The sequence below is a fragment of the Psammomys obesus genome, unplaced genomic scaffold, assembly GCF_907164565.1.
Source record: "Psammomys obesus unplaced genomic scaffold, mPsaObe1.curated_primary_1811, whole genome shotgun sequence".
Taxonomy (NCBI): domain Eukaryota; kingdom Metazoa; phylum Chordata; class Mammalia; order Rodentia; family Muridae; genus Psammomys; species Psammomys obesus.
The window spans coordinates 21359959-21376549 of record NW_026585504.1 but is presented as its reverse complement, the minus strand read 5'-3'; the positions used below and the strand labels follow the sequence as shown (position 1 = coordinate 21376549).

The window sequence follows — 16591 nt, the reverse complement described above, 5'->3', positions numbered from 1 at the left end:
AAGAAGGAAGCAAAGGCTATCTAAACCTTTCCAAATGATATTTCACACACACACACACACACACACACACACACACACACACACAAAACACTTGCTTCATTTATTGATCTATAAAGGGTCTAACTTGTGGAAATACGGGAATCACACAAATGTGATGATTCTTATATTTACTGCATCTTAAAATCACTGGGGAGCTTTGAAAACTCGCAATGCCTAAGCTCCGCTCAGACCAATAAAATCAGCATTCCTGGAAGTGAAATCCATGCACTTATGTTTTCAAAAGAAAAAATATTTAGCTTATTCTGGCTCCAGTATGCAGTCAAATTTGAGCCCCACTGCAATAATGTACACTATTAACTGCAGAGCAGCGGCACTCTTAATAAGCGCAGTGAGGCGAGCTTTCTCCTCACGATGGGAATGGCTGCTGCTGGACACAAAGCCAGAATTTCATTCTGAAAATGTGTTCATGTGGTCCTGTAAGTACTTAATATAATCCACACAGGCTAAGTAGTTAGTTGCTAAACTGAAAACACCCATCTCATTTCATCTCAGTCCACTCCTGGCCATCTGGTCCTCTGTATTTCCATTACAGGGCCATGTGTGTATTAATGAAATGATTGCATCCGATTACGTCTTTTATTCAGAGCACAAGAACAGTCCATGAATTCTGTCCTCCAGCAGTACTGTTTTTGTCATGAAGTCACTAATTAAGTTACTCCATTTCATGCAGAGGTGAGACTGCTGCTCATTAAGGTAAGAAAATAAATATGTTACTGCTGAAAATAAAATCATAATTTTGCTCCCTAGCAACCATAGGACAGAAACATCAATCAAAGTGTAACTCCATTTTTTTTTTGTTTGTTTTGTATTAAGCCAAGGTTTCTCTGTGCAGCCCCGCCTGTCCTGGAACTCTTCTCTGTGGACCAAGCTGGCCTCAGAGATCTGCCTGCCTTTCCCTCCCGTGTGCTGGGATTAAAGGCACGCGTCACCATCACCTAGCGTATATCCATTTAAAAATGTCCAAAATATAGCTTATACTGCTGACCAGTTTGTTACAAGTGGTGCAAAAGAGGGAAATAAAGCTAGTCACTTTATTCTCTAATTTCTTTCCCATGTCTAGAACAGGGTGGATCATCAGAGAGCCACATGCCTTGGTTATACTACTATGCAATTGTTTGGCTGAGTGGGTACCAGAATGAACAAGAATGAATGGATGGTGACTGAATGGATAAATAGCATGGAATTCAGTCTATTAACTATGACCTTTCCTATACCCCCATCTTTCAACAGCATATTTTATTTTTATACTTTTATCGAGTTTTATAACATGGATGCCAGTCCCACTTCTCTCTCCCTCCCCTTGTAACTACCCTCTGCCCTTGCAACTTAACCACCCCTCAAAATTAAAAATTAAAAAATAAACAAAAACAAAACCACAACAAAGCATAGAAAACATCTCATCGTGGAAGCTGTAGTATGTCACAGTGTATCTCAACAGTATACCCCTTTGTCCGCTCATCTTTACTTGCAAATGTTCATTGCAATGAGTCATTGGTCTGGTTTGAGGCATACTTTTTAAAAAAATCAATAGATGTTCACAAATATCTATTATGTGTCTGTAATTACTGATCCAACCATATTCTTCTAAATCACTAATCTCTGCAGTACAGATTTCTGACCTTCTCATTCATTCATTTATTCAATGAGACTTAATTCATTGCTGCCTGTGTGCCAGGAGGAGGTAAAGTGAGCAGAGCAACATGGTCTCTGACCTCATCAAATTTAAAATCTAGTCAGAGAGATATCTTCATTTTAGCCAAAGAATAATGAATCAAATAATTTCAGACGCCAAAGTTTAAGTTTAAGACTGTGGTTTAAAAAAGGCTATTGATATACAGCCTGTGATGTGTAATGGAGCTGGAAAAGGCTGACCCACTCTGTGGGAAGGCTTGGGTGATGAAAGATGTTCTATAGCTGAGTTCTAGAGGAGCCATAGGTGAAAAGCAAATGAAAAGCTGGGAATGCAGCATTCTGAGCTGGAGAGACAGTACAAAATAGACCTTAAGTAAGATAGAGCAGCATGTCCAAAGGACTGAGTGGTCTCCATGGCTCAGCAAAGCAGGGAGAGGCTTGAGACAAGGCTGGGGAAGCAGGTAAGCATTAATTCAAGTAGAATTTATTATGCTAGGTTAAAGATGCTTAAGTAGCTTCCTTAACAGTCATGTGTACCATTTGAAGGCATGCAAGAAAGGAGTAATATGAGTGAGCTTATTTTTTAAGGTTAAAAATAATTATGTGTATATGTATGTTTCCATGTGGAGATGTTCATGTGAGTGTACCACCCTCAGAGGCCAGAAGAGGGTGTCAGGTGCCTTGGAGCTGAAGTCATGGGTGATTGTGAGGTATCCCAAAGGGGTTGCTGGAAATTACTTGGCTCTTCTGTAAGAGTAAGCAGGTGCTTCTAACCCCTGAGTCTATTTGGCTTGTCTGCTAAAATCCAAGAGGGTGCTCTATTTGTATTGCAGTAAGATTCGAATAGAAAGGCATATTTCATTTCTAGTTTCTCTGATCAAGTAGCCGACAAGAAGCAAGTTCAGGAGGGCATGTTTATTTCTGCCTACAGTCTGAGGCAATACACTCTATCACCCCGAGAAAGAAAGATATAATGGCGGGAGTCTTAGGCTGCATGGTCACTTTGCATCCATAGTCAGGAATTAGTGGAAAGTGATTACTTATCTATAAAACACCACCTCACCCCAAAACAGTTGCCACAGCTGACCCAAAGGTTCCACAACTTTCCCAAACAGTGGTCAAACCTTCAGACGTCTAAGTGTATATGGGGCATTTCACATTCTGACCACAACAGCAAGAGTAGCACCAAGGAAAGAATGGGATACTGCTCTTGCAGATCCCAGCTGCCTAGACTTCAGTGAATACCCTCATGCATATACCTGCCTTCCTTCAAAGATTTGTTACACTGAAGAAACAAATCTCTAGGTTTAGCAGATGCTTACATCCACCAACAGGTAAATGAGTCGGATGACATCTCAGCAAACATCCCATATTTGTAATGCAATTTATTTACGTAGAAAACAATAGGCCCTCATTATAATGGCCAAGAGAAACCACAAGTGGATAAATCTTGGTAGCAAATTACCTACTGTGATGCCTCATCCACTCATTTTAAATTTGTTCATCTTTAGCCATAGTAAACAAATTGTGCAAGAATGCTCTCTGGCATCTATAAATTTGGAGATATAGTAAGAATGGTTTTCCAAATTAAGAAGTCCAGGTTTCTGTGTTCTTTCCCTCCTTCTACCCCTCCAATAAAAGCCCAACTTTGCCTCCATTCTGTGGTTCAGCAAAGTCTAGAGTGAAATCTAGGTGGGGTGTGGGGGGGGGTCTTCACAGAAAGAAATGTGCCAAGACATTAATATTTGGCAATGTCTTAAAACTTATTTAAAAGTGGAGCAACTGTCAAAGAGAACTGAAGAGTTCAACTACCAAGTAAGACCAACATTGTTATTGACAAGCAATTCTAAAGAGACTAAAAGTCGTGTCTTTAAAAAAAATACACAGATAGCCTGGAGAGATGGCTCAGCAGTTAAGAGCACTGGCTGTTCTTCCAAAGGTCCTGAGTTCAATTCCCAGCAATTACACTATGGTTCATGACCATATGTAATGGAATCTGAGATGCCCTCTTCTGTCATGCATGCATACATGCAAATAAAGAGCTCATATAAACAAGCAAACATTCTTGTTCCAAGCATGGTGTCATAACTCAAGAATGTTTGTTTATAAGCTCCTATCTGGGGAGTGTCTTCAGAGCCCCTTGTTAGTAGTGAAGAAAACTTTCATTATTTAAAATATCCACCTTGTTTTTTTTTTTTTTTCATTGTTGTTGTTTGTTTTATTGTTTGTTTTTTTTTTGGTGTTTTTTTTTTTTAACCACAATTTATGAGCCAACTTGGTTACCCAAATGTATTTTCATTAGTAGAACTGAAAAAGCATGTCTTAATAAGCCTAAAGTTAAGAAAAGATTTTAAAACATGGCTTGTAGCTGCATTGCATAGCAGGCAGCTGTGAGGTCAGGTCCAACTTCCCTCTACTATGAGTTACAAGTTGGGAAAGTTTTTCATGTTGGCCATTGGTACCCAGTGGCTTCTAGCTGTTTGCAAAATCAACCTTCCCTTCAGAGGACGAGTTTGCCATTACTGAGGACACTTATAAATACTTTCTCTAGCTCCAGAGCAAAATCACGATCATGAGTCAGCAAGTGCCTATACAGCTCGATAACAGTAGCAGCAGGCAGTACAGTCATGTGACCTCCCAGGTGCAGGAAGAGCCACAGCGTAGTCTGTGCACTCCGACTGTCAAGAGCATAGTTGCCAATGCACTAGAGCATTGAAGGTTCTCTGGTGAATGAGTAAGTTAGGCTGAATAGGTTTCAGTTTCATTCAAAGTACCTATTTTCTGGGTTAGAAAAGGCTCAGCAGTAGAGAGCACAGGCCTTCAATTCCCATCTTCAACACTGCACATGTCTGTATGAGCACACACACAGACATAAACAAACAGTGTTTCTAGACAAGTGTTGGACCACTACAGTACACTTCTTTCCCAGAACTATATTCAAAGTGATAGCATATATATTTACGTATGTCATTAGGTAATGTCTTTAAAACTTAAAAAAAAAATGGGAAAATAAATTACCCCCAAACAGAAGTTTGTATATGTCTGTGGGAAGTGTGTGTTGGCTATCACAAAGATTTGGAGAGTTTAGTCTGTGGTAAGATGGGGTTGGATGTGCCTGTCATCTAAGTATTCAGGAGCATTTAGCTTTAAAGCTAGCCTGGGCTATAGAGCAAGACTCCCATCACAGAGATGGCCTGCTGCTCTGTTCCCTCTTTCATAGAACTTTATACATCTTGCCAACTATTGATGAAACATATGAGTTCCCATACTCCTACTGAAATGTATACACTACAGCATTGTTGTGACTTCTTGGTGGAATACAAGATGCATACTTAATCCCCAAGCACCTTTTAATGGATCAATATCATATCTAATTCTCCTAAGAGTCCTTGAGAAGGAAGGACCGCTAAACTTGGCAATGGTGCCCAAAGATTCATCTACAACTTAGAACACTGCTGTGCTTCATAGAGATGCCCCACAGACATCTAGATGCCAAACTATTGACAAGATTAATTGCCTCCTCTTAAAGTTCTTTCTTAGTTGCTTGGTCTCCTTACTCTCCAGATTCTCTCTTGGCCATTAAGTGTTCAGCTCTTCCCTGGGAGGCTTATTCTTTACTTATGACTTCTTTGAGACTTGCATTCAGGTTTGAGCAGTATGGTGTCCTAACAAAAGCTGGAGAGCTGAAATGAGCATGAGGCCAGGCGGTGGCCAGCTTTGGTTGTTTCCAGTGAATCTCTGTGGGTACAGTTTCTGCAATGCCCTTCAATCCTCACAAAATTCTCGTAATTCTATTTTGCTTCCTACGCCTTCAAACCTCCAGGTAGCGACATCTCCCTACTGCCGTTACACCTCAGGTGCCTGAGTCTCTATCTCTTGTTCAGTTCTATACTTCATTCCTTCATGCAAACAATCTTCAGAAATCACAACTGAGTCATCCAGTTCCCGTGGGGCCCTGACTGATCCACCACTGTCCCTCTTTAGTTTATTTTTATGAAACATTGACTTAAAAAATATGACCACGCTCTTCAAACCAAAAGCCTAGATGTCTGTTCCTGTCTTTTCACCCATTCATCAAGCCATGATGACCCATTTATTCCCTAAGTATCTCTAAATGCACCTCTTCTCCATTTCCTTTCTTTCCTCACAGCTGATTTGACCCAGGCCCTCCAAAAGTGTCCGTTTGTCTCATAAACTCTCTTTTATGCTCCCAGTGAAATGGCATTTCTATAACTAGCTCTGGTCAACCTATCATTCTTTAGTAGTCCTTGCAGTCCTGTGAGAGGTTGGACCATATACAGGAAGTTCCTTTGAACTTGGCCTCTTCCCACCTCTCTTATCTACTCACCTGTCCGCTTTCCATACTGCCTTCATTCTTACTATATAGAGCTTCATATAACTTCAAAACCTGATGGACTGTTCCTTCCCACATTCCCATGTGCCACCTCTGCCAAGAATGTCCACCTCTAATCCTTTCCCCTGGCAGTCTCTGGCTCATTGTCCCTAAATCTCTTTCTATTCCATAATGTTAATGGGGGTCTGTGGAATTAATGTGGGCGGGCACACAATGAACAAACTGATTCTCCGCGTGGGTCTGCCCTGTTCTTTCAAGTTCTAGAGCAGGTCCTGTGATGAAGGTCTTGGCAGAAAGTGGAGTAGGCATGGCTGGGAACTAAGTGCTTCTGGATTTCCTTAAATCCATTTGACTCTTTCCATCTCTACCACTACGTGGTTCAGATCACTTATAACTTTCCATGGATAATTCAGCAGCCTCCTTGCTGACCTACCTGCTTCCCTCCTTCCTCCTCCCAGTGCGCCCTTCATACTGCAATGAGCACGCACTTGCAAGCCCTTATCTTCCTTCCCACATTAATATATTACAACCCAACAATCCAGACTTTCTAGGACGTGAATTCTTATATAAACTGACCATTCTGGATCTTTTCAGTTGCATCTCTTACAGAACCTCCTCTATACTCTGGCTGGACGGAGAGAGCCGCTGTCCCCCTAATTCATCGTGGTGCTTGCGCTCCAGGACTGCTCCCACCTTTCTCCCCCCGCCGTTTGGTGCTCCTCTAGCATGTCAGCACCCACACGCTACAGCAACACCTCTCATTCCTACACTGCAAATGTCTCTGATGCAGGGGATTATTTTACCTCTCTTGTTCTACTTTGGGTTTACTTCCGTATACTTCAGCGCCTAGAACAATCCTTGACATGGAATAGATGCTCAAATATTTGCTGAGTGAAGCTTCATGCATCAGGCAGTGCTAAGACACTGATGGGAGAGAGATTGTGCGATCAGATTTCTACATGGCCAGTAAATCTACACACCAACCCTCCTCTCTGCCATTGCCTTTTCCCAGAATTCTTGCAGACCTTATCCTTCTCCTTATGTAGGTCTAATACCCTTTCTAATACTGTTTTTGAAGGAAGAATAACATATAAACATGGTAGATTGAGCCTAAATCTTGCTATGCAGTTATTTCTGGAGCTCAATTACTTTGGATTTTTTGAGCACTAATTGTCTCCACCGTTAGAAGGCCAATAATATAACTGGGTTGAGAACATGACATGTTACCCACTACATAGGAAGTCATCCATAAATGCATGACTGTAGTACTTTTTCTTTTTTGCCTCTTGTCAGCTTGTTGGTATTTAGAATCACCATGAACGCATATGTGAGGACTTTTATAGATTAGTTTACTGAGGTGGAAAAACCCATCCTTAATGTGGACAATGTCATTCCATGGGCTGGAGTCTCAAAGTGCCCTAAAAGGAGATTGCTGTCTGGGCACCAGCCATCATTAATTACCCTATGACTGAAGACCAGCCCACTCCTGCCTCCATGACTTCCCTGAAATATACCAGATAACTGTGACCCAAATAAACTCTCCCTTAAGTCATGTTTGTCAAGCATTTTGTCTCAGCCATGCAGACAATAAGCAAACACCCCTCTCCCACACTATGTGCACTATCTGCTGGTCCCTTCTGTTCTTGGACCTGAAGTGAAGAATTGCACTGCTACAATCCGCCAGGGCAGAGAGGCATTCTCGTGTTAGTTTACTGAATAAAATTCTTGACTTTGCTGGTTATCAACCTGGGATTTAGAGAGATTAAGTGACCTGCTTAAGTCTTACAGCTGGGAAATGGCTAAGCCCAAAACCACATCCCCAAACTAATGCTTAAAGCAGTGTTTATTTTGCTCAATTGCATGAAGCCAAGGGTAAATGTATACATATCTAAGAGCAAGGTCCTTGGGTATATTAGGCAAACACTCTGCCTAATGGCTACATCCTCTACCCTCTTTTTACTTTTTATTTTGAGACAGAATCTCACAGAAATTGCTTAGGCTGGGCTTGAAGACTTGGAGCTTGCTGTCCTACCAGTTCAGCTTCCTGGGAGCCAGGTGTGTAGAACTTGTGCTCCAGCCCAGCTGCAAATTTTTCCTCAAATGCTTCTTTAATCTCCTTTTTGTCTCTTCTGTTCTAAAATTTCACAATGGCATGCTTTAGTGTGGATCATCAATGGAGCTAGAAACTCAGAGGGCCATCTCGATTAAAAGAAAATCTTGCATACTTCCATTCTGGGACAGGGCCTGCAGCTTATTTTTTTTGATGGTTCCTTTCTCATCTTCACTTTGACTTGTTCTGTTGTTTCCTCCAAGGATTTGTCAAATAGATTCTGACTGATCCGACCTGCTGATTTTTGTGTTTTCTTTAATTATCTATTTCTTTACTGTACTTTCTTGGAAATTTTTTTCATTTTTTTCTCCTATTTTTGTTGCATTTTTTTTCTGTAATCATAGTGTTGATTGCTAAGAATTAATTTGCACTGAATTTTTCCCTGTGTATGGAGAGTTTTTCCTCTTTTTTAATGCACATATGTGGTGGATTTTCATGTGTGTTCCTGTGTGTGTGTGGTGAATGTACATGCATATATAAGAAAACCAGAGGTCACATAGGCATCTTCATCCAACAACATAGATCTTCTGTTTTAAGACAGGGTCTCTTACAGAGCCTGGAGCTCACTGATTTAGCTGCATTAATCAGATAGTAAGCCCTACTGATCCTACTGTCTCATCACCAGAACTGAGTTATAGGTACATGCTACCATATCGGATTTTTTACATAGGAGTTCTGGATTTGAACTCAGGTCCTCGTGCTTGTAGAGCAAGCGCTCTACCAAATGAGCTAAATTGCCAGTCATGAGAATGATAATTTTTCAAGTTTGCTTATCTTCTGCTGCAGACTTTTCTGCCTCTAAAGCTTTTTGGTTTTTGGGTTTTTGTTTTGTTTTGTTTTGTTTTTGTTTTTTGGGACAGGGTTTCTCTGTGTAGCCTTGGCTGTCCTGGACTCCATTTGTAGACCAGGCTGTCTCGAACTCGCAGAGATACACCTGCCGCTACCTGCCAGAGTGCTGGGATCATAGGCATGCGCCTCTGCAGCCAGCTTCTAAAACTATTTTAAGTTTACTTCCAACTCCACGTTTTGCATTAATGACTTTACCTCTCAGATAACTGCTTGTCAACTCACGTCTAATGTGAATAAAAGCACTAAGAAACTGGCTGGAAACTCTGTATGCATGAATGGAACTTGATGGCTTTAAGCTTCAGTATAAAGCTACGGTTCTTGGTCAGAGGAAAGGCCCTGACACTGGGAGAAGCTAGTGTTTTCTAGAGAGTAGAGACCAGACATGGTCCCTATTGACCAACAATACACGATGTAGCCCCTCATCAATCTTGCTTACCTCATTGGACTGCTGAATTAGGGACCCTCAAGACAGTAGTCTTTATCTTTCCTTGCCATGATTTGATTCTCCAGATAGGAGTCCACCAGTCTCCTGCTTGGACAGTGCTCCCATGGCTCTCAACATTCTGTGAGCTAAGGGGTAGGGAGTGATTTCAATCCTGCTCCTAGCTACATTTTTATTTTTGTTCATCCTTAGTTCCTGCAGCTATTTCTACAGTTAACTGTCAGTCACAATCAGCTCTGTCTACTTTTCAGCTTCCTTTTTTCTCTTTGATCTTAAGAATGTATGCCTTCTTAAAATTGCTTTGCTGTTGGAATAGTTGATATTTCTGAAGGGGATGGGAGTAAATTCATGCGTTATCTCCCCTATTAATTAGAGCCTCAGAATTGTATTCTTCCCATTGATGCATTCACTGGAATTCTCTAGTGAGGAAATCCTAAACATAATGAATCATGAAAACAATATACTTATACATAAATGCCTGCTACACATAAGGAATAGTATCTGTGCTGTGAATAATTTCTCCTGGCCAGTTTGGAGGCCCATGTTACCGAGCGGGTTTCTGATGTCAGTGGTGATTTGATACCTTTTCTTCTCTTAAGGAAATCTATTGACTACAATTACCAGAAAAAACTAATTTGGACTGCATACAATCTGTAGGTTTTGGTGTAATAGGAGCAGAAAACAATTTAAAGCTAAGCCCAGAAGAAAACAGGAATCCAAACACAGTGTGCTAGAAATAAAAGAACAGCCTGGATTAATTGACTTGCTGGAGTTCTGTGTAAAAAGAAACCAGATTTCTTCTGTTGACCAATTACCAGAGCCTCTGAGACAGTGTTACCAACTGCAGTTTCCTTAGAAATCTGACTTTCTCTGTGGTCTTGAGAGCTGGTGGCTCTGGACAAAACCTAGACTGCGTGTGCTTTGAACTTCCATGCACTCACCAATGCTTGCAGTGTTGCTGCAGCCATGTACGTGCCTGTTATGAAAGCAAGAAGAGAACAAAGCCATCCCTCAGTCCAGTGAATGCTGCCTGTGACTTCTTTCTACTTTCACCTATGTCTTAAATGAAGGTAGACCACACATTCCATCATGGGAAGGAGAATTTCTAATGTCAAGATAAAATGCATCATTTAAAGCGCATTTGCATGAAAGTTGTGCTATTAAATGCAGCCCAGAACAGCTAAAACTTGAACCCAGAATAGTAGGACCCCTCCATTTTGACAGCTAAAGAAAGGGACTACTTGTATGGTGTCATGGCAACAGCATCATGCCCAATGGTTCTTGGAGAAAACCTTGCAGAAACACGATTAGAACACACAAAGATTTTGGTATTGATTTGATAAACCAATGGTCAAAGTATTTCAGTTTCTGTCATATTCTACTATTTTCAATTTTTTTAATATACAAATAATACTCAGCATGAAAGAACTGGGCTATGAAATTGCATAAAGAAAAATATCGTCAGTGTCCTCCTACAGATATAAGCTCTGTCTTGCAGTTTTCTGTGCCTCTACAGGCCCCCAAAATTCATGACGAAAGGCAAAAGTACAGGGTTGTTTGTGTTTTACAAATAACAGAAAGATTTACTATCAGAGATGTTTCACTGAAAAGGCTGCACAGAGATACAAAGAAAGGAAGTAAACCCTGAGCAGAATATGAGGGGAGAAAATGTATCCCTGATTTTCAAAATCATCTCCTGTCCATGTTAACGTGGGTAAAATGGTGATGAAAGAAAAATAGAGCAAACATGGCCAGAGATGCATAGATTGCTGGCAGATATACATTAAATGCTTAACGAAAAGCACCAGAAGAATAGAAATACAGTGCAAACCTTCTAGACTGTACAGAAAACAGAGAAAAAAAAGAGAACATTGGCTTGGTTAGAGTCGGCTTCATCATCTGCTGCGGCAGCAGGTGTCCTGGGTATACAGCACGGCTTCAAGAAAAGATACTGATTTCCCACAGTACCTCAGGCTGCCAGAAAACACTCTTTCCTTAGCTTAGTTATCTTTCTTCTTGCTGCGTCCTCTTAAGGTGGAAAGCATGGGGAAAAGGCGGAGTGCGACCCAGAGGGTGAAAAGGAGAGGTTGAAGTGTGAGGAGACAACATGAATTCCATAATGATGACCCACTTTCATGACTTTATGGAATTACAAATGCACCACAAAGGTCCGAGCTCCAAATTCCACCATGCAGGGAGTTAGGATTCAGCATCTGTGCTTCTTAGGGTTTTGCTTGCTTGCTTGTTTCTTTGCTGTGAGAAAGCACTTGAAATAAACAACTTAAGGAAGGTTTGTTTTGGCTTATAAATTCAGTGATTTCAGTCTAAGCCAGCTGCCCTCATTGCTTCTCCACCTGTGGCAAGGCAAAAAAAACATCAGGCAAGAAGAACATGACTGATAAAAGTTGTTCACATCTCAGCAGACAGGAAGCAGAGATGAAGAGAAGGACAAGGGATAAGAGACAACCTTCTAAAAAAAAAATACAACCTTCCAGAACACATTGACTTTCTTCCCATTTTCTGGTTTTCACCAATTCACAAAAATGCCATCAATTATGAACTCATTAACATATCAATCCACTGATTAGGTCAAAGGTGTCATGATCCAATCAATTCTCTACATCCTCACCTCTTAACATTGCATTGAGGACCAAGACTTCAACACATGAGTTTTGGGGTAAATAAGTCCTATCTAATCCAACAAGAATGTAAATACAGATGACTGAAAATGACAAGCATATTATGTCCATAAAAGTCAGCAAATGGGGAAAATTAAACAGTATACTAAAACTAAGTATTCTGGAATGAACATGTACTCCTATCAGTTTAGAGACTGAAACAAGAAGATCTTAAGTCCAAGGCCAGCCTGTGCTATGTAATGAGTTTATGACACCAATGGTTACATAGTCAGACCATGTCAACTAACAAACAAATGAAGTAATCCAAAAGATCAGTAATAATAAGCTGGGAGAGGAGGTTAGGGAGACAGAACTGAGTTTCTTCTTCAGCATTACAAAAAGCATACTAAATAAAAGATTTTAAAAAATGACTATAGGAGTATCAAGATATTGTGACTTATTCATGATTTCATATGGTTTACACAACTGATTTTAGTATGACATGCAATTTAGTAATCAAAATGATGAAAATGATATATATGAATAAATAAGAACAGAACAGATATGTGAAACTAGATGCAGAAACACAAGGCACTGGATAGCCACTAGATTCAACCTTATAAAAACGTTCAATAGAAAAACAACAACAAAAACAAACAAACAAACAAAACTAGTCAGACGTGGTGCATGCCTTTAATCCCAGCACTCAGGGAGGCAGAGGCAGGCAAACTCTGTGAATTTGAGGCCAGCCTGGTCTACAAAGTGACAGGACAGACAAAGTTAAATGGAGAAACCCCTTCTTGAAAAACAAAACAAAACAAAAAAACCCAAACCAAAAAACAACAACAACAACAAAAAACCCTCAGTTTTATACTTGAATAGTTAGTATTAGTATTAGACCTATGGATATTCAATAAAATGAGTGGAAATTGCCGATGAGCATATTTGAAGGCCAGCCTTCAATTATACTATAGTGCAATGAAGAAGAGGGGTGAAGAAGAGCAAGAAACAACTCCTGTTGTATTGTTTTTCTGAAGCATCTGTTGTTCTTGAAGATAACACAATAAAGATAACGTTACTGCCCCTGTGGAAGCAGTATGAAGAGAAGTCAGATGTTAATTAGTCATTCACAAGATGTAAACTAATGTCATCTTTGTCCAGGAGGAGGGCAGGTTGGAGAGGAGCTTTCTCGATGCACAGAGCAGCAGAAGCAACAGTCTGGCAGTGGGAACAGAGGACAGAGGAGGACAGGGAGAGCCAGAACTGGGGCTGGGGAAAAGGGTGAGAGTTAAGGCTAGAAGGGAAGACAAGATTTTGTGGAGCACGGGAGCAGGAAGTCACCAAGGAGGATGTGTAGTCGAGGGAGATTAAACGGAGCTTCGGTTTCAGATCACTCCTTATAAAGGACGTAGAGCAGGCAGGAGGAGTTGCAGGGAGAAGAGAAAATGTCACCAGTGATCAGGATTGAGACAACCTCCACTCCATCCTCCACAGTGTCCTAAAGTGTCCCCTTTCCCTTAGGAAAAGGCTATGCATTCAGACATAGCCAGGACTATTGCTTCACCACAGGAAAGATTTCTAAGATGAGCCTGTATGAAACAGAGCTGGAAAGTCATTAAAAGACATTTAATTTTCTTTTGTAAACAAAGCCATAGGTGTACTTATGGTGGAGAAGTTTAGGGATGACAAGAAACCTACCCACTTTGGCCCTAAGTAAGCACAGATTATTTCCTGTCTTTTAGAAACACAGATTGTCTTCATGGGCAACTGAAGAATTTTGAGTCCATCTTCTGACAAGCATGCCAGACCATTCTCATGCTCGCCTCTCAGGTCTCCATCTTTCTTTTCTGCCTCAGAACATATGGGAATTATTGTAGCTTTCTACATCAGTCTAGGCCTGGGGAGTTTGAGGAAGAGAACAAAAGGAGGAGATAAAATTCATCGACAGAATTAAAGAGATATCTAGAAGGACTATCAAAATGACATATGGCTCTCTGTGAGAAAAAGACAGTGGGGATGAGTCCCAAGCTCAGCAGAATGGACAATTAACATTTAGAGAGGTGTGGAGGCATGAAGTGTGACCAAGTTTGTGGAGAAGATTATAAACTTGGTTTTGGACAATTTGAAATAAAGTGCCCTTGAGATATTTAAGAGAGATCCAAGAAGCCAAATGAATAGGAAAGTTTGAAACAGGTGGGAATTCAAATCAGGGAAGTTGTTCAGGGAGGAAATACAGCATGGTACATTCTTGGTGCTGAGAAGTTCCCTCATAGGGATAGGCAAGTGCTGATCCTGCAAAGGACACAGAACAGCTGAAGTTTCGAAGAAAAAAAAAAGTGAATTCAGTAAAGAGAGTGTTTCTACAGCAGGAAATAGTAAGCTGTGGTGAATGAAAAAAGCTGAGTCCCATGAGCCCCACCTATGCAGCACTCACTACCCATTCCCTCCATCACCTCAGTCCTGTTGCCTAAGGGTCAAGCTGAACCCTATACACTCACTCCCCAAGTAGCAACACCCCCACAAGATTCTATCCCTGACAACCACCAGAGGAACACTTGAACCTTCCACTGCCTTAGGAGGGGATGCAGCTGGCTCTGTGGAAAGTTTGTACCTGTGCCCGGAGGAGGCTTTGTCTACCACTAGCTAAGACGGGACCCTTTCGGTTACTCATTCACACACCAACACAGAGTGACCCTAAAGCTGACCTCCAAGCACCGTTCAGCTGGCCTAAAGCCTGACAAACTGTGGTAAGAGCAAACAGATATCCAAATGTGTACTCAACAAAGGTAGAGTAAATATCCATATAGAAACTACCAGCCACCTAACTCCAGATGTCTAGGTCCATGGCAAAACACAAACATCACTGACAACCAAGACAATATGTCTCCTCTGGGATTCAGCATTCTCACAGCAATGCTTCCTGAGAAAAACCCTTGGATGACACATGAGACAGTTATTGCAAGATAGCAATTATAAATATACATGAGGTGCCCAGAAAGGATATGAATAAATGCTGGAACAAAGACCATGAAATCACAAACAGCTGAAAGAAATTAAACAATTCAAGATATAAAGAGAGAATTTCTGAGGAACACCTAAACTGAAATAAAACTTGAAATGAAAAAAAATCAGTAAGTAAAATAAAAAGTCCAAAGCAAAGTCTCCTCAAATGGATCAAGCAGTAGAGAACTTCGAGGCTGAAACACGAAGCAGAGGAATTGGATCACTCAAAGAAAATGATAAATGCAAGGAAAATCCTCTAGGGATCAGCAAGATGGGTGTCGGCAGAGACCTTCTCTTACAAAAGCAGTGTTAGCAGAATCAAGAGAAGACTGGACTGAACTGAAAGGGGTGGGATGTAGAGGAATAGGGAACCACAACATGGAGAATTCTGTCTATGAAAAGGAGAGAGAAGCCAGAAGCTAAAATAGAATGTCAGTTTTAGGCAGAGCGCTTTCTGAAGGGAAAATGAACGTGCATATTGGTGTGAGACTCCAGCTTTCCCACTTTGCTTTGTTGTGACAAAACACTGACCAGGTTACTTACCAGGTAACTTAAAGGTTACAGATCTTCATTGAGAAAAAAACCAAAAACGAAACAAACAAACAAACAAACAAAACAAACAAAAAAAAAACCAACAAGATCTCTGTAGGAACTTGAAACAATAATGGTAGATGAGTGCTGCTCACTGGCCTGTACCCCAGATCTAGTTGCCTAGAGATGCTACCCACCATAGGCTGTTCTACATCAATGAGCTATCTAGAAAACAACCCACAGACACAGCCATTGATCAATCCAAAGGAGGAAATTCCTCCACTGAGGTTTTCTCTTCCCAGGTGTGGCAAGTTGACAACAGACAGTAACTATGAACACGGACAAAGTTTCTTTTTATAGCTTCTGATTTCTTTTTGAAGTTGGAAGAGGGAAGTGTTAAAGAGCAAGGAAGAAGAAGGGGGAACAGTGAAGGTAATTGTTCCAAAGGTTAGAGAGTTCTGAAACAGCGCCAGTTTTTGCTTAGTTACCTGGTTTGGGCATGACACTCATCTCTAGTTACACGTGTTTGAGCCTCTTGTACAAGCACTAGTGATTCTTCCGTGTTGTGAAGTCTGTGTTTAGTTCTCTTTGGTTTTTATTCTGTAGGTCTCCACTCCCTAGTGGAGTTTAAATTTCCATGCCATGCGTGTAACAAGACCTTCGTGAAACGAGGACCAAGTTTCTGTATGTGACTTCTGAGACCACCTGGAGTCATTCTTCAAATATGCCGAGCAGTGTTTTCTAGAGCAGAGCGTGAAGTCATAGAAGGGACAATACTGGTAAAGCAGTGAGGTCATGCTGGCTGAAGCAGTTTCTGGGGAAATAGAATGGCAGGAACACTGGTGACTCCTCTGCTGCTTGCCCATCCAGCTCTCTAAGAAGTGCTGAGCGGAAAGGATAAGTGATTTTCGAATGAGATTGTCAGGGGCTCTGAGTGAGATGCTGGTCTTTCTTGTACATTATAGCTGTAAAAAGAAGTCTTACTTCCTGCC

General features: G+C 41.0%; 1 long non-coding RNA gene across 3 annotated transcripts in view; it reads left to right on the top strand.

Moving 5' to 3' along the window:
• The window catches only part of LOC129670458 (uncharacterized), a 100349-nt gene that overhangs the window by 53993 nt on the left and 29765 nt on the right, over positions 1-16591 (top strand). Inside the window, exon 3 of one of the 3 annotated variants that reach the window (XR_008719211.1) lies at positions 593-753. The exons of the other annotated variants lie outside the window; for them this stretch is intronic. This is a non-coding gene — a long non-coding RNA (uncharacterized LOC129670458). The remainder of the gene's footprint in view (positions 1-592; positions 754-16591) is intronic. 3 annotated transcript variants of the gene reach the window in all.